This window comes from Eptesicus fuscus, chromosome 5 (assembly GCF_027574615.1).
Source record: "Eptesicus fuscus isolate TK198812 chromosome 5, DD_ASM_mEF_20220401, whole genome shotgun sequence".
Lineage (NCBI taxonomy): Eukaryota > Metazoa > Chordata > Mammalia > Chiroptera > Vespertilionidae > Eptesicus > Eptesicus fuscus.
The window spans coordinates 31,433,239-31,448,339 of record NC_072477.1 but is presented as its reverse complement, the minus strand read 5'-3'; the positions used below and the strand labels follow the sequence as shown (position 1 = coordinate 31,448,339).

Below are 15,101 nucleotides of genomic sequence, written 5' to 3'. Positions count from 1 at the left end.
CTCCAGTAATCAAGATCATGTGGTATTAGTAGACCAATAGACACATAAATAAATAGGATAGATTAGTGTGGCCAACTGATTTTTTACAAAGATGTAAGTACAATTTGATGGAGAAAGATAAACTTGTCCACAAATAGTTGGAATAATTGGATAACTATAGGCAAAAAAGTAAACCTCCACCTAAATCCACATCTTCTATAAAAACTAACTCATAGAACCATAGACTTAAATTTAAAACACAGAAAATCTTCAGGGTTTAGAACTTCCTAAAGAGTTCTTAGAGATGATTCCATAGCATTGTAAAAAAAAATAAAGTCTATTCCTCCTATCTTAGCTCATGTAATTAAAGTGTTTATTCATTTAAAGCATCTATAAATTGAACTTAATCACAATTAAATACCTTTGCTTTACAAAAGAGTGTGTTAACAGATTGAAAGACACATTAGAAACTAAGGGAAAATATTTGCAAACCATACATCCAACAAAGGACTCATAATTAGAACATGCAATTAATTCCCAGAACTCAACATGAGAAAAACAACTCAATTTAAAAAATGACAAATACATGAAAAGACATTTCCCTGAGCCTTCTCATATATTGATGACAAATAAACACATGAAAAGATGTTCAACATCACTAGAAATTAAGGAAATGCAAATTTAGGCCAGAAAGTATCATTATACACCTAATAGAAGAGCTCAAGTGCAAATGTACACTTACCATATGACTCAGCAATTTGAACTCCTGAACATTTATCTCAGACACATGCAACTAATAATGTTCCCACAAAAGTCTCTACATAGTTGTTCATAGCAGCCTGATTTGTATAATAGCCTAAAACTGGGAGCAACTAAAATGCCCCTCAATGATGAAACAAATGATGGTACACTCATACTATGGAATACTATCCTATAATAAAAGTCTAATATGCAAATTGTCCCCTAGAGAGTTTTACCACTCACGATGACATGTGCTGATCACCAGGGGGTGGTGCAGAATGAAGGAAAGCCCTGGCCAGCAGCTGGAAGGCCCCGATCAGCCCTGATCACCGGCCAGGCCTAGGGACCCTACCCATGCATAAATTTTGTGCACCGGGCCTCTAGTCTATATAACAAAAGCCTAAGCAACCATTATGGTGGAACGACCAGAACAACTGGTCTCTATGATGCACACTGACCACCAGGGGGCAGATGCTCAATAAAGGAGCTGCCCCCTGGTGGTCAGTGTGCTCCCATAAGGGGAGCACCGCTCAGCCAGAAGCCGGGTTCATGGCTGGTGAGCACAGCGGTGGTGGCAGGAGCCTCTCCTGCCTCCATGGCAGCGCTAAGGAGCAACAAGCTGAGCAGTAAGGAGCAGCAAGCCGAGAGGTAAGGAGCAGCAAAGAGGCAGGTGGTAAGGAGCAAGGGGTCCTGGACTGCGAGAAGGATGTCCGCCGAGGGGTCCCAGGCTGTGAGAGGGCACAGGCTGGGCTAAGGGACCTCGCCCCAACCCCAGTGCACAAATTTCGTGCACGGTGCCTCTAGTGCAAAAAATAAAAAGGGATAAGCTATTAATATACACAACAACTTGGCTGGATCTCTAGAGCATTATGCTGAATGAAAAATGCCAGGTTTATAAGGCTCCATGCTGTAGGATTTTATTCACAAAACATTTTGAAATGACAAAATTATAGGAATGGAAAGCAAATTAGATGCTGCCAGGGAATGGGGCTGGGCTAGGATGGCAGGGAGGAGAGTATGACTGACTGTAAGGTAGCAGCACAAGGGAGATCTTTGTGGTGATAAAATAGTTCTGTATTTTGATTGTAGTGGTGGTTACATGAAACTACTCACAAGATAAGATGGCTTGGAACTATAATTAGATTGTGACAATGTCAAATTCCTAGTTTTAATATTATACTATAATTAGGTAAGACATAATCATTGGAGAAAACTGGGTGAGGGATACACAGAACCTCTCTGTACTACATAACAATTGCCTGAGGATCTATAATTTATTTCAAAATAAAAAGTTTAATTAAAAATCTATTAAATTATAACTTAATTTTATAAAGATTAAATAATAAGTGTTGGAACATATTGTTAAGAATTTAATGTGCAGTTTGAATTGTGAAGGAGTCAACAGCCTTTGCAGCTATATTCTTCAAAGATTTCTACTAAATGTTGGTGAATTTCATTCACTAAAGGCAATAAAGATGGGGTGGTGGGTGTCATCTACAATCCTTGTGAAACTCTGGAATAGTGTAATATTCCCAAAAGTCAGAAAAAAAAAACATGGTACATCTTTATTTCTCTACTAGTAGCCCTGCGCATGAATCTGTGTGCCAGCAGCTCTCTGGGGAGCCTGGCCGCTCCGCGCCCACTGCCCAGAGGCTCTCTGTGACCCAGAGGCCCATCCGCGGCCGGGCACAGAACGCTTGCCTTATCACCGGGGCAACAACGCATGTGTCTCCCCCACCACCCCCTGCCGCTCCATGCCCACTGCCCAGAGGCCCTTTGCAGCCAGGGTGGAATGCTTGCCTCGTCGCCGTGGTGACAAAGCAAGCATTCCACCAGGCCGCTCATGCTGCCCACTCTCAGTGGCTGACTCCCAGGACTGGGGGACTCTGGCAGGGCTGAGAGGACTGGGCAAGGCCATCTTGTGGCTATGGGCGCTGCCATCATTTGTGACGGAGTGATGGTTAATTTGCATATTACCCTTTTATTAGATAGTATGCCACACATTTTCAATCTAATTTCTTTCCACTAAAATAATATAGTTTGCATACACTTCATCTTAAACCAACTATTAATAGATGCTGGACCGCAGCCAGCATGGCTCAGTGGTTGAGTGTTAACCTATGAACCAGGAGGTCATGGTTTGCCTCCTGATCAGGGCACATGCCTGGGTTGTGGACTCCATCCCCAGTGTGGGACTTGCAGGAGGCAGCAGATCAATGATTCTCATCATTGATGTTTCTATCTCCCTCTCCCTTTCTCTTTCTCTCCGAAATCAATTAAAAAATACTTTTTTAAAAGTAGACTCTGGAAAAAAAACTTAGGTAATACAGTAAATTAATACACCTATGCAACAGATCTCGGGAGTGTATATATCATTCTAACATCCTTCAGCTGCCTTGAACTGGGACAGGGTGCACTCTGTCCATTAACCACACCACTGGGACTCAGGGGCAGTACTTTCTGCCACCTGCTTCCCTGCTCACAGCTCTACATTCCTGGGAGTACAAACTGGGCCCTATCCCTGCTGTCCCCATTTGGAACGTTCAGGAAGGTTCTTCCCACAATCAGCTTTTTTCCTGCTTCCTACCCCATCCCTTCCCCTTGTACTCAGTACCTTGTATTATGTATTTACCTCTCTGCTTCCTACCCTGAGTTCTAAGTTCCCCTGAAGGCAAGCTCTTGCTCTCTGATTTACCTCTGTAACTCTCCCTTTCTAGGCATAGTAGTTTTTTAAAATATATTTTTATTCATTTCAGAGAGGAAGGGAGAGGAAGAGAGAGAGAGAAACATCAATGATGAGAGAGAATCATTGATTGGCTGCCTCCTGCACACCACTCCCACCCCAACTGGGGATCAAGCCACAACCCAGGATGGAAATCAAACTGTGACCTCCTGGCTTATAGGTCGATGCTCAACCATTGAGTCATGCCAGCCAGGCTCTAGGCATAGTAGTTTCACACAGAAAAAATCAAGTGCATTTTCGTAAAATAAAACCCACTTGAATAATTACAGAAGAATTAAAATGGCACAGCTATGTATTGATTATTATACATATTCTATAATGTTATTAGCACCATACCAGAATATATGATGTCAGTGTCTTCATTTTAACCATATTGCACCAAAAGGAACAAATTTAAAGAAACCTGAAAATACTGAGCTAGAAGGTAGTCTCTCTGGGAGTGAGCCAGTGAGGTATTCAGATATTCACTCAGCATTTCATAATGTTAACATTTAACAATGTTAAGATAACATTCAATGCTTGTTTAGTCAACAGATAATTACTGAATATATTTCATATGCATGGCTCTCCTTCAGGTCCTGGAGAAACAAGTGTCCAGGAGATGTGGTCTCAGCCCTCACTGAATCAGGCCACAGACAGTCCCCTGGAAACGGAATTAATTTCATAAATTACTGGGAGCCTAGTCCACACGGTATGAGCGCAGAACAAATATATTGAGAAGCAGCACAGTCTGGGGTTCCAGGATCGTGAAGTGCTTTTCAATGGGTGTCTTTCAAAGCTGCACTGTGGCTCGAGATGTGGCAGGGAAAAGGGGGCCCAAAGACTTGGTTTGGAGCAACACTACGTCCCTCTAACTGCAAGCCAGTCTGTTCTGCTCTGAACAGTTCAAACCCTTTCTCATTGTGTTATTCTGGGAAAATAAACCACAGCTGACAAGTCAAAAGAAAAAAATCCTTTCCTCATAATATTCCAGGAGTGAATTTGCAATACAAACCATCAAGGGGATATTAGTAAATCCCTTATCATTGCATTTCTTAAACTTGCGAACCAAACTATGAATGTTCTAAACAGAATATTGTTATATAGTATCATTCTATAGCTATGTCACCTGATTTACAGAGAAAGAAGAATCTTTTTATTTTAGCTTAACTGAAAAACAAATAAACAAGCAATCAAAAACACACCAATAAAAAGTATAGGCTTCCAAACATGAATTTTGCAACTTTAAAGGTGGTATAAACAGTGAGTAGCAAGTGGAGTGGTTAGTGGCAGGCACCTCTGAAAAGATTACAGGTTGCTGAAGAAATTAGTGGACAGAACCAACAAAGTGACATTTCCACAAAATAAAAGATTTGACAGAGAAAGTGTGAAAAGTAAATGGGAGTTGGTTCAGACACTAAGTTGCTTGGATTGCAAGGAACACCTTTTACTTAAACCACTTTAATTTTTAATAGATTTTATTTTTAGAACATTTTTAGATTCATAGCAAAACTGAGCAGAAGGTACAGAGATTTCCCATATACCCTCTGTCCACACACTTGCATAACCTCCCCGGTTATCAACATTCCCCATGAGTGAGGTACATTTATTTCTATTGATGAACCTACATTGATACATCATCACCACCCAAAGTCCATAGTTTAAATTAGAGTTCACTTCTGGTGTTGTATCATGTGGGTTTAGAGACATGTATAATGACACACATCCAGCATTATAGTGTTACTAGAGGCCTGATGCATGAAATTCATGCAAGGAGCTCGGCCTTCGCGGCCCCGGCTGCCTCGCAGCCCCGTGGCCCCACCCCTTGCCCACTGGTTGTTCTGGAAGGTCATTCCAGAAGGTCGTTCTGCCGTCTGGTCTAATTAGCAAATTAGCTCTTTATTATATAGGATATACAGTAGTTTCATTGCCCTAGAAATTCTCTCTGCTTCACCTGTTCATCCCTTCTTCCACCCAACCCCTGGCAGCTACTGATCTTTCTACTATCTACATCATTTTGCCTGTTGCAGAATGTCACATAGTTAAAATCATACCAGTAGTTAGCCTTTTCAGACTGCTTTCTTTCACTTAGCAATATGCATCTAGGTTTCATCCATGTCTTTTCAAGGCTTGATAGTTCATTTCTTTTTAGTGCTGCATAACATTCCATTGTATGGATGAGATGATATTCCATTGTCTGAACCATTCCATCTCCAAATGTTTACCTTGCTTTATCTTTGAGGTTTCTTATAGTTTGATCTAAAGTTCATTCATATAAATTCCTCCTGAATTACCTTTCAAAATAAGCTTTTTAAGATAAAGAAGATCTCTTGAGACTAAAATCTTTGGCACCAGAATTGTTTTTCAGCACCTACTAGCTGCCTTTAAGAAATAGCCTAAGTAGCTTCCTTGGTATATTCAAACACATTAAGCCTTAAGGTAGCTTTGTAACTTCAAGTTAATATCTCCCAGAAGTACTAGTGTCTCTTACCTCCATGTCTTTCCTATATCAAGTCACTCAGATATCTGAAAAGGATACACTCTTATAGCCCATAAATCAATTGTCATCCTATAGAGCTGGGATTAGTGGTGCCAAGAGGCAAAGATAAGATTTGAATGTTTTCTTAATTCAGTATATTCAAATAAATATTTCACCAAAGGAAAAAAAGAAAGGCCATATAAAAGGTGCTTAATTTCATTAGTCAATAGAGAAATGCACATTTAAACCACAAAGAGATACCATTATAGAATTATTAGAATAGCTATAATCAAAAAGACCAATGATTCTAAGTGTTGGCAAGGATGTGGAGAAACTGAAGCCATCAAATACATTTCTGGTGAGGATGTAAAATGACATAGTAACTTTAAAAAACAGTTTGGTATTTTCTTTAAAATTTAAATACACAGCTACCATACGAACCAGCAATTCCACTCCTAGGCATCTACTCACAATAAAGAAAATGTTATGTCCTTACAAAGACTTGTATGAATGTTTAGAGAAACATTATTCACAATAACCAAAAACTGAAAATAATGCAAATGTTTGTAAACTCATGAATGGGCAAACAAATGGGCCATAACTGCATTGAAATACTATTCAGCAATAAAAAAAAGTAATGACACATGCAACAACATGGGTTAACCTCTAAAACATTTGTCAGAAAAATAATTTAGACACAAAAGCATACATATTATATGTGGTTGAGCATCGACCTATGAACCAGGAGGTCACAGTTTGATTCCTGGTCAGGGCATATGCCCGGGTTGCGGGCTCCATCCCCAGTGTGGGGAGTACAGGAGGCAGCTGATCAATGATTCTCTCTCATCATTGATGTTTCTATTTCTCTCTCCCTTCCTCTCTGAAATAAATAAAATATATTTTTTTAAATTTACTAAAATCATTGAATTATAACTTATAATGAGTGAATTTTATGCTATTTAAATTGCATTTCCAAATAGCTGTTTGAAAAGAGGCAATAAAGCTTCTCTAATGACAGGTTCACCAATACATCTGCAGCAATGTTCCAATGGCAGACAAAACTAATTTGCAAACAAACTGTGAATCACTAGCAGGGCTAAGAAATATTTCTAGGAATCATCTCATTCACACAGAAATGAGAGTAGTGTCTATTCAGGTAAGATTATTTATTAAGCTTCTTCCACTCACTTGTATGTGATGTATACGTGTGGTTCGAATGTTTAAGAGTCCCTCAAAGCTGAGTACAATTTAGAAGGGAAAGAGGGAGAAAAAGGTGGGGAATTCCAACATAATTAAGACGTAGTGCCTTTCTTTTACAATGATCTTAGTGAGTCTGGAGAAGACATTTTGGTCAACATTTATCCTATCCCCTATGTATAAGCTATAATGTCCTGGGTACTATTAAAAAAAAAAAAGGCTAACTTAGAATTTGAGAGCTACTTAAGAGTCATTTAAAGGGTGAGAAATTCTTCCGAAATAGTTAGGAATTCATAAAGCTTTCTTTTACTTTATAAATTTCAACTGAAAGAAGCTGTTATAAATATGTGAAAACTTAAAAATTAAATGAAAGATACAAATATTCTGTAACGGATATACTGAGCTGAAAGTTATAGCTCTGGACTGAGAATGGCCATTCCATCCTGACAGAATAGGATTCTGCTCTGTTCAGACAGGTGGGAAGGGAATGTTGGGTGTAGAGCTTATGTACAGACTGGAAGGTTAAAAATCTTGGATCAGCCATCCCTTAGCCCCAAGACTATTTTTAGGAATGTTCTCAAAGGCTGCTTTCTGAATGAGCCAATGTCTGACACTATTTTGGGTCAAATTATTCACACTATAGTTTTTATAACTGGCTATAAATCAGAGGTTTCCACAGCCCCCTCCCTGGGTTCAATTAATTTGCTAGAGCCGTTTACAGAACTCAGAGAAAAATTTTACTTATTATATTGCCTGTTTATTATAAAAAGAATATAACTCCTCCAGAACAGCCCGACGGAAGACAGACATCAGGCAAGGTATGGGGAAAGGTCACAGAGCTTCTATGCCTTCCCCGGACACAACACTCACCCCAAATCTTAAAGTGTTCACCAACCTGGAAGGTGTTGAAACCCAGTACTCTGGGTTTTATATGGGCTTCGTTTTCTAGGCATAATTAATGCAATCATTTAATCATTAGCCATTGTTAATTAAACTCAATCTCTAGCCCCTCTCCACTCCCCCCTCCCCTGAGGTCAGTGGTGGGACTGAAAGTTCCAACCCACTAGTCAAATCGGTAGTTCCAATGGCAATAGCTATCATCTTTAGATGTGGTCCAAAAGTCACCTCATTGACATAAGAAAAGACACCTTTATCACTATCATCACTTAGGAAATTCCAAGAGTTTTGGAAGCTCTGTGTCAGAAATGGGAATGAAGACCACATACATATTTTTTTTGTTACAACTCACAATATCACACAATATCACTCCATTTGGGATGGAGTGTTAATCCTATGCAATGTAGGGTGTTTAGCAGCATCCCTGGTCTCTACAGAGTAAACACCCATAGCACTCCTGCCCCAGTTAAACAACCAAAAATATCCCCAGAAATTGACAAATTTCCCTTGGGAGCCAAATTGCCTCCAGTTGAGAACTAATGGTCTAAACAATCAGTCCAAAACTCTTTAGAGCAGATCACATAAGAACTTTGAAAAAGTATAATTTTTCTCACCATTGAGTTGTCCAGGTAACTATAAATCTGTTGATACCTAGAAAATGCCAAGTAAGTATCTTGGAAAGTGAAGATATTTGCAGGAAGGAACGTATCATTACAGTTTTATTGAATCATCAAATTCAAGCAGCAAAAACAGTGAATGAGGGAAACAAGTTTGTTTCATGCAGTCAAATTGGATAAAAGGAGACTGATTTTTACTACATGGCTGACCTCCATGCTAAACAAATTGCCTTTATGATGAAATATTTGCATGTCAAAAGACAATATCCAAAATTTGTACCCAATCAAATCTCATCACCGCATTTGAGTATAAAGCTCCACTGTATACAAAGATTGTCACTTAATTAAACCATCAAAGTAAGAAGAGACATAAAGTGCTTACTTTTGATGAGCATTGCGAGTTTATAGACCTTATGTTCAACAAACTGAATTAACATTCTGTTCTAATTACATTCTATTATCTTGCTGAAAAGGGAAGGATGCCTCATTTAAAGAGTACAAGATGATCAAATGCGCAACACCAAACACTGGACAAATGAAACAGACAGGAGTTTACTAGTCACCTATACTCACAGTTGGGGGAGATGGAGGACATTTCATATCATGTAGAATCACACTGGAATTGCATTCAGGAACAGAAACCAGGGACTGGGAGGGGTGGGGAGGCTTGTTAGTAACCATAGGGTAAAGTGACCTTTGGTTATCACGTGGGGATGTGATTGGCTTGTTTGAAAAAAACTCATGGGCTGCAGGAAAGTGAAATCCTTGTTAGGCTGAGGACCAGGTGGAATGCACCTATCCTGGCTAACAGAGAACTAGTCAGGTGAGAGCTTTTCCTGATTAGAGACAATGGGGGTAGGGTTTGCCCATTTGGCAGGGTTGGGGGAATTCACAGATAGGTTTTGGGTCCCTGGGAGGCACAGAGATATTAAGGCAGCGTATGGAATTTTTGACCTTATAACACATGTTCTCAGACACTTAGGAGTGATTTATGTTGGTTCACTTATCTTAGATGCAAAGAGGAAAGTCGTGGTAGCTATACATTTCCTGCATGAGTTAGCTGTGTTAAAGCTCTTCAAAACAGAGGTGAGTGTAAAATAATAGATCTAAAACTACTCCAAGCATTCTTTCAATACTTTTAATTGTAGTAACTGTCCTGGGTACAGTGCACACTTCTAAGCACTGCAGGGAACTGTAAAGGAAGAAGAAAACACAGTCCTTTCCTTTAAGTAGCTCATGTCTACATCATCAGAGCATCCTGCATTAATCTCAATGCTCCTGTGGAGCTTAAAGGGTGAGATGAACTAGCAATCTATACTAATAAAAGTATAATATGCTAATTAGACTGGGAGACCTTCCAGGAGACCTTCTGGACAAAGCCATGGTGGTGGGGCTGAGGCAGAGGCAGTTAAGGGGTGATCAGGCTGGCAGGGGTGGGGGAAGTTGGGGGCAATCAGGCCGGCAGGGGAGGCAGTTAGGGGTGATCAGGCCAGCTGGCAGAGTGGTTAGGGGTGATCAGCAGGCAGGCAGGTAAGCAGTTAGGAGCCCGCGGTCCCAGATTGCGAGAGGGATGTCCGATTGCCGGTTTAGGGTCAGACATCCCCCAAGGGGTCCCAGATTGGAGAGGGTGCAGGCCAGGCTGAGCCATACCTGCCCCCCCATGCATGAATTTTTGTGCACCGGGCCACTAGTATTCCATATATATGACTAGGCAGACCATTATGTGAAGTTAAGCTTTAGTTGTGTTTTTTCCCCTGTTTTAGAATCAGAACAAGGCCAAACCCTGAAAAATCAGATCATAACTTTCTATAAAGACACTGGACCACTAAAAAGTCCTTCTCAAAATAATTTTAACATTTGTTTTATTTCTATAAGGTCTAATATGAAAACCATATATTTAATGCATGTCCAAGAGTCACTTTGGGCAAATAAAAACTGGATTTGGAGTCAGAGATCTGGGTGGGGAAATCTTTCTCTGATGTTTTCTCTCTAAGTTAGCTACACAAAGAATAAAATACCCACTAGCAGAGGAAAGAGGAGAGAGGCTCCTGACAGCTCCACCAACACAGACCTGTCCTGTTTGCTGCTGATGTGCTGAAAGTCAAAGCCCCTCCTTGCTCTCTCCTTTCAGATTCTACCTTTCAGAGGGTTTAAAGGGGGATTGTGGGATATCTTGCTTTAGTCTTCCTTTGTTTCCTTAGATAGGCAGGGAGCCACACAGCCACTAGCTCAGAGTGTTTCTTCTCTTCTCCTGTTTCAAGCCCAGTGGAAAACTACAGGGAACAGAAGACGGTGCGTGCGTAGGTAGCAGTAAAAGAACCAGGATCCTGAAAATCTGCTCCCTTGTCTCCTTGCCTGAGTTGTTGAGATTTGAGGGAAAGGTATTAAGAGTGGAGAGCAAGGAAATTTAAAGAAGGCATGAGATAGCTGAAATTCCTTTCTCTCTCTCTAAACCTGGTTATTGTTCCTGGAACTCACACCCACCAATCCATAAACTACGTAACTCAAAAGTCATTAGCATACAGAAAGTCAACAGAATCTTGTTAGTCTTAGAACAGGATATTCACACCCTAATGTCCACAGTTTGGGTGCAAATGAATTTGATCAGTATGGTCACCATAGCATACATGGAAGCAATATTTGTTGCTGGGCTGAATGACTTCAGGTGACAAGATGCTAACATTTCTACACTAGCCACTGACCATATTGAACACTGTTATTTATAAACCATGGTCACAGACATATATTTTCCCTTTTCATAGGAATAGTTCCAATGAATTTTAAGAAACAAGAGAATGTCCTCCCTAAACACACACACACACACACACACACACACACACAGAGTTAAAGACTCAAGTTTGGGCCCAAGAAAACAGTAGAATAAGGCAAGATGGGAAGTAGTGTTTGATGCACCCACATGGACCCACAGGAGAAAATAGTGGCAGAAGTTCCAGCCTTTACTCTTCACACAGTGATCTGGGGTGGTTGGTATCCAGCCAATCTTTTTCCAGTCTTTTTAAATTATTTCCCAATTGGGTCGCCTTAGCCAGATACAACAAATGGATTGTCTATTTAATTATGTTTCTAAAACTGTTAGGTATCACGATTACAGGATACTAATCAATCTTAATATCAAATGGAGAGTACACCTTTTCTAAGATAGCATTTTTTAATTTATGAAAAATAAGCCCTATCCATTTTGGCTTAGTGGATAGAGCGTTGAGCCTGCAGACTGAAGGGTGCCAGGTTCGATTCCGGTCAAGGGCATATGCCTGGGTTGTGGGCTTGAGCCCCAGTGGGGGGCGTGCAGGAAGCAGCCAATCAATAATTCTCTTATCATTGATGTTTCTATCTATCTCTCCCTCTCCCTTCCTCTCTGATATCAATAAAAATATATTTAAGAAAAAAGAAAAAGGACACATACCTTTATGTAAATAGCATAGTTACACATACAACTGTCCTTTCAGCAACAATCAGAGATAAGGCTAGCAACATTTTCAGCAGCATTTGCTAGAATGCACCCGTGCGTGAGCACATGGTGTTACACTGTGGAAAACCCAGACAGCTATGTGATACAGTGGAAAAAACATGGCACTTGGAATCAAGACAACTAAATTTTAATCCCAACTCTTCCACTAACTAAACATTTTACTTCGGAGAATTGCTTACTCTTTCCAATTCTTGGTTTCTTCATTTCTCAAAGTTAGGTGTGTGCTAATTCATTTCCAGAGTCCCTTCCAGCTGTAAAATGTCTGTTCCAGGTTGTTCACATTGGGCACATCTTCATTTAATCCAGTTAAGGCACATTATGCTTATTTGTCTAGATTAAATAAAATTGATCTAATATGATATAGGTAAAATATGTATAGCTGATTTCAACAATCTTACAGAAAGCAAATCCCTCCTTGCTGGTTGGGAATAGCACCATACTGACACAAAAAGATTGAGGAGTAGAAGGTTCAAGCATGTTCTATCCTTCATCACATACAGGAGAAAATATTCCATAGGAAGGAATTCCTGTTCCATCTTCTCTTAATGGTATTTGGCACTTGAGTATTTACTCATACAAACCAATAGCATGCTTTATTGTGTTTTGAAAATTGGTATCTTTCTCAACTGATGTATCATCATAAAATTTACAAGGAAAGAATGTAATTTATTTGTAAGTGTGTGTGTGCACATGTATGTAAGGAAAGAAAAGGATGAAGAGTGAAGTGTTAATTACTGAATATTTATGTAGAAAGAATGCCACCACTTTGATGATTCATTTAGTTATGTGTATCATCATATACTTGACTCCTGTACAAATGAGAGCTGACTCTAGAATTCCTACCTTGTGTAAATATACATAATATACCTATAACAAAGACAAAGCATTATTTAGTTGTTCTCCAACTACAATGTTCTTCTGCATAGAAAAGTAGTAGATATGAAAAATTCTTCAGTAATGTCCAAAATACATCCCTTAAGCTAGTGTTTCTTTAATTAGAAAAAATATGCAGTTCTCATATAACAGTCACCCTATATTACATATTTATTCAGCTCTTGCCTTTCAGCGCCTCAAGGCTTAGTGGCAAAATCATTTGTGATTTTTTTTCTTAAAAAATGAAATTATTCTATTATTTCATGTATATCCTGCCCTTATGCTTCTAAATTTCACAAACTGGGGTAAATCCGTAATGGTAGGAAAATAATTACATTTTTGACAGGTTGATAGAATTAAAAACCATTAAAATAAACACCATTGTAAAATGAAAATTTCTTCAAAATTCTATGTAGACTTTTTCATTATCTTTCATGGGAGACAGAAATCTTCTAATTCAAACGTAGTTACCTCTAGGGTTTAAAATTTTAACTTCTGACCAGGCACTTCTTTAATTTTATTACTTATACTGTCACAATAGAATTTATCAAAGATAAAGTATAGTAAGAGTTTAAAATAACATTATCAGAGCTAATATATCAGAAGACAGAGTTCTATGAACTCACTGCTTCATGTTTTTGTCATGGGAAGATTTTCATTTAATAAACTAGAATCAAAACAATAATTTTCAACAAAGACTCAATTCAAACGAGTTCCATAAAATGCACATTTTATTCTGTATCATGAAAAAAATATTCACATTTAAATAAAGTGTGAAAAAAAACAAAGCTAATCCTCCCTGATAAAATAAGAGTTTATTGTGCTGAAACCCAGAATTCTTTCAATTAAAAACTTCCTCCTGCCAATCAATTCACTTTTTAAAATGACTATTTCTGGAGGACAATTTTTAAATAAAGTAATAATCACCACAAATTTCCCAGAACTAATCAAATTATGATCACAAATATTCCAGAACTGACCCTAATTCATAAAGTTAAAATATTTTCACACATTCTCTCAGCAATTGGGTAACTGTTCAACAGTACATACAAAATGTCTATGTTACACATTGCAATACCTTTAAGTAGAAAAAGTGTTCTGCTAAGCATGAGTTAGAGTTTGACAAGAGAAAACAAGAAGTAAAGCTTAGCAGAATAATATTAAAAAACATCACATGAAGTTTTTGCATTGCTTCCAATGCATGAATTAACTATCTCCAGTGAATTCGCTATAATAGTAGAGGTATCTTTAATAAACTCAGTTCCCACCAATAATTTTGGCAAACATTTATGTGTTTGCCAACAATTAATTCCGAAAATAGCATTAGTGTAATAGTCAGAAATTTCATTATACTATACAGAATGCCATTAACTAGTGTATCCAAAGTCACCAGAATGTAGAATAAAAAGAAATGTATAGTCTTCAATATATATAAATATGCACATTTAATTTGTATTGTCTGAGTACCAAGCACTTTTAGGACTCATTGCTTTTTTAATAAACTACAATGGATGTTTCAGGGTGGAAATGGTTCTAAATTGTTTTCCAATTTCAGTCATATTGGTAACAATCATATTGTCCCCAGGATGAAATGTGTATTGTCTCACTTTAACTGTGAATGGGTTTGAGGTGCATGATGACCACTTGGTGGAAAATGCCATTACTGCCAACCAAAACGAGAAGCGCATGAACATTACACTTATACCCTCTCTGAAGAAGCATCTCAAGAATCACAACATGAAAACATTCAAGCAGAAATAAAAAAAAAACAAGCCTCACCGCTATTTTCTAAATATGGAATATGTTACATAATCTTAATCTTGATTTTAAATGGAAGTACATTTGGCCCTAGCTGGTTTGGCTCAGTGGATAGAGCATCAGCCTGCAAACTGAGGGGTCACAGGTTCGATTCCAGTCAAGAGCACATGACCAGGTTGCTGGCTCGATCCCCCAGTGTGGGGCGTGCAGGAGGCGGCCAATCAATGATTCTCTCTCATCATTGATGTTTCTGTCTCTCTCTCCCTCTTCCTTGGTCACAGGTTCAATTCCAGTCAAGAGCACATGACCAGGTTGCTGGCTTGATCCCCAGTGTGGGTCGTGCAGGAG

The 15,101-nt window shown here is 38.9% G+C and overlaps 1 long non-coding RNA gene across 1 annotated transcript; it reads left to right on the top strand.

Moving 5' to 3' along the window:
* Window positions 1-1,230: 1,230 nt before the first annotated feature.
* Window positions 1,231-15,101, top strand: LOC129148974 (uncharacterized). The gene is made up of 4 exons (XR_008555963.1): window positions 1,231-1,368; window positions 6,940-7,077; window positions 9,645-9,718; window positions 15,035-15,101. It is a non-coding gene; the product is annotated as an uncharacterized LOC129148974 (long non-coding RNA).